The sequence below is a fragment of the Hyaena hyaena genome, unplaced genomic scaffold (assembly GCF_003009895.1).
Source record: "Hyaena hyaena isolate Hyena2069 unplaced genomic scaffold, ASM300989v1 scaffold_177, whole genome shotgun sequence".
Classification (NCBI taxonomy): domain Eukaryota; kingdom Metazoa; phylum Chordata; class Mammalia; order Carnivora; family Hyaenidae; genus Hyaena; species Hyaena hyaena.
The window spans coordinates 2,395,517-2,399,742 of NW_024080810.1; the positions used below are offsets into that span (position 1 = coordinate 2,395,517).

The window sequence follows — 4,226 nt, forward strand, 5'->3', positions numbered from 1 at the left end:
TTCTGAGAGAGAGAGACAGCAAGAGCAGGGGAGGGTCAGAGAGAGAGAGAGAGGGAGACACAGAATCTGAAACAGGCTCCAGGCTCTGAGCTAGCCATCAGCACAGAGCCCGACGTGGGGCTCGAACCCACGAACTGTGAGATCATGACCCTTGAGATTACGACCCAAGCCGAAGTCAGACACTTAGCAGACTGAGCCACTCAGGTGCCCCAGCAATAAAGTATTTTTAATAGGTATGTACATTTTATTTAGAAAATGCTATTTAATGGATAATAGATTATAGTATACTGGAAACATAACTTTTATATGTACTTGGAAACCAAAAGTTAATTTGAGTTGCTTTATTGCAATATTTGCTCTATTGTGGCTGTTTGGAACTAAACTTGTAGTGTTTCTGAGGTATGTTATTATGTTAAGAATTTTTTGCATCTGTGTTTATGAGGGATATTGGTCTATATTTTCCTTTCCTTGTGATGGCCTAAATAAGACCATCAAATCAAATAGATTTTTCTTTTTAAACAGAGTAATGTTGATTTCATAAACTTGGGGGAAAGCACTCTCTTCTATTTCTAGGAAGAGTTTTCGGTTTAATTCGTGGGTTTTTTTTTTTTTTTTTTTTCATTTTAAACATAAGCTTAGTGGACAGTACTCTCCATTTCTGGGAAGAGTTTTCTGTTTGATCAGTGTTTTTTATTATTCTACATATTTAATAGAATTCACTAGTTAAGTCATTTGTGGCAGTGTTTTGAAATATGTATTCAATTTCATTAATAGATTCAATACTACTCATATTTTCTAACTTCCTATCTTATCAGTATTCTGATCAAGTTGTTTCTTGGGAATAAGAGTTTTTCCATCTATCTATTTTGTTGAGTTTATTGGCATGAAATTGTCTTAATATTATTTTAATGCCTATCAAATCTGTAGTTATAGCTTCTTTTTCATTCCTGGGACTGGTAATTTATCACTCTTGTTTTGGATTAGTCTAATCAGGGATTTGCCAATTTTATGAATCCTTTAAAATAACAAATTTTTCTTTATCAGTTATCTCTTTCAGATTGTTTTTTATGTCACTGATATCCATTTTTATTTTATTTATTTATTATTTACCTCATGTTCACTTTACTTTTCCTAGTTCCTTAAGGTAGACCGTTATATCACTGATTTTAGATCGTAACTCTTTTTATAAGATATTAAACCTAATCACTCCTGTAAACATTCATTTAACCATATATTACAAATTTTGATATGCTGTGTTTTCACTATCACTCAGCCTAAAATATTTTCTAATTTCCTTTGGGATTTCTTTTATTAGTGAGTTATTTATAGGTATGTGATATGATTTCTAAATATTTATTTTTCATTTCTAAATTAATTCTGTTGTTATCAAAGAATATCTTGTATTTGGTTTTAATCCTTTCAAATGTATTAATACCTCTTTTATGACACAACAGGTTATCTGATATGGTTTAAATACTTTGTCCCCTTAAAATTCATATGTTGAAACTAACCTGATACTTTCCCAGTTAGCCATCTAGTCCATATCTTTCCTCTACTGCTTTAGGTTTTTGTTCATTTGTTTTTGGCTTTACAAAGGCCAAGTTACTCAAAAATAAACCTCTGGATGATGGAGACCATTGTGAAAACCCTCTTAGATTCCTTATAAAATCTCCAGATAGAAGATAATTTCCTGATTCTAGTATTTACTAATTACCATTTAATTCTGCATTTCTTGACCATACTATAATGACCTTATACAAGTTAACAAATTTTGTAAATCTTGTGTCCAGATAGCAAGCCAAAAACATGCATTCATCACTTCTGTGATCATTGGTGATCATTTTTTATTACAAGGGAGGAATATTGAGGAAAAATATCCACATTTGGAAAGAGACAAAAAGATAAATATATATCTTTCAATGTTTTACTAAAGCATTATCATAGAGGTCCACCTAAGAATTTTCTAATTGTTCAGGATATTGTAGATTTGTCTTACTTACTGTTTACTGTTGACTGGGGTGTTTTACCCTTCTATATATTTATCTGTTAACTCACAGAAAACATAATGATGCAAATGGTACAATAAATAATAATGCAAATAAATGTTGTCTAGTAGATATGCAAATGTATTTTCTTTTTATGTAAAAGAGTTTACAAGATAAAGTTTACAGTACTGCCCTAAAGGGCATTAATCAGTTTTACATATAATTTACCAATTTTATCCTAGTCTTCATTCTTTCAGTGACTATAAATACAAATGTCTCTCCTTTGAAACACATTTGCCACCTTGATAATTCCCTTATGGATATATTAAATAAATCTTCAACATACTTAAAAATCAATCAAACAAACAAACAAACAACTAAAAACCCAAATACTACTTTTCACCATAACTGGTTCTAACCACCTGAAGCTGTTAAATGACCATAAACTATGAGGTCTCTATTTGTAGAAACTTTTTTTCTTACTGAAGACTGTTTCCTGACCCACAAACAATAGAACTTTTTTAACCAACAGTACACAGATTTATGGTCTCATTCTGTCTCATCCAGAGTGTAGGCCTTGGTTCCTTAACTGAACAATGAGTCTGTGAATTCCTCACCCACCATAGTATTTTCTCCTTAAATGGCCAACTTAAACAATTTCTTCACTCCTGTGTGCACTCTGTTCCCTTGTCTAGCAAGTAAATAAGCTCAGAATTTGTTTTTTTTAATCAGAGTGGTCTTTATTACCTGTGCTTTATCACCTTAAGGAAAATGGTTTCAAGATACATGCATTTATACCTCTTTAATGTTCAGGCTTTGTCTTATAATAGCAATAAAACATACTTTGTAGCAATGCAGACCTATGTTTGAATTCTAGACTTCCTCAGGTAAGCTATCTGCCTCTTGAATTTTCTATCTTCCATAAAATTGGACTAAATTCACCAACACATAAGACTGTCTTGAGGCTTATGTGAAGCTATCTATAACACACATCTGGTAATTCATAAATTGTGGGTTTCTTCTCACCTAAAATATAGAAACATGTAGTTTGAGAACTCTTCTGAATCAGCAACAAAAAGGGGCTTGTTTTGTTTTTTCCCCCTCATCACACTGCTAAGATTGTATTTTGAAAAACTACTATCAGTAACTTCTCAGAAGAAATTCAAATGTGCTTGTCCCAAACCTACTTCAGTCTGAGAATCAAATGTATTTTAGAGAGGGGACCCTGCAGACACAGTTAGCCATTATTTGGTTAAGGGATTACTATGGACAACTTGAAAGAAGGGTGAATGTCTATTATTAGACTGAAAGGCATTAATTTGGAAAACTGAGGTGAGTTAATCTAGAGAAACATGAATAATGGGGATAATTCTATGAATGAAGGCATCCCCCAAGTAGCTTTCTTTCTTTCCTCTCATGGACCCATATCAGGACACCTAAAGAAGGTGAGAATAGGGTGATTGTACAATAGGAGCTCCTTAAGGAGAGGAATTAGGTCTCTTCATCTGTACCAAGCTTCCTGGTATTATTTGTCACTATTAATAAATTATTATTGAATGATGAAAATTGAGTAGTTTCTTATTCTAAATGTGTGACTCTAGGCATAAACAGACAAAAGAGCCTTGGCATGTTTAACCACTCAGTTCAAATATGTGATTGGACTGATTACTTTCCCCAGTGTCAGAGAGTTCTCATTGGTAGCTTTGGCATGGTGTCAATACTGTTACAAGTAAGATGAACAGCACATTAAGGGCTGAGGAAAGAAGTTCCTTTAGAAAAAATTTCTCAGTGGCCAAGTGGTTAAGGCAATGAACTAGAAAATATTTCTCAACATGTTGTATAGTCTTCAAGAAAAAATACTGAAAGTCCGTGGTGCTTATACACACACACACACACACACACACACACACACACACACACAGATAAACTGATAAGAACAGATACTGCACTTGATCTTAGCCAAAAGGCTGAGAAGATATCTATCTATCTATCTATCTATCGATAGATAGATAGATAGATAGATAGACACACATATACATCCACACACTCGTGAGCAGGGGAGGGGCAGAGAGAGACTGCATATTGCATATATATATATATATATTAGCATATTAGCAATCCAATCCAATTCTGGGCAAGAGTTCAAAAGAAATATCTGCTACAATGTTAGACACTTTCCAACAGATTGGGGGAAAAATCCAATAAAAATCATACATTTGGTCAGCTGCCATATTAGTGGAT

The 4,226-nt window shown here is 33.2% G+C and overlaps 1 pseudogene; it reads right to left on the reverse strand.

Moving 5' to 3' along the window:
• Positions 1 to 3,759: 3,759 nt before the first annotated feature.
• Positions 3,760 to 3,964, reverse strand: LOC120237351 (annotated as a pseudogene).
• Between the last annotated feature and the right edge of the window lie 262 nt (positions 3,965 to 4,226).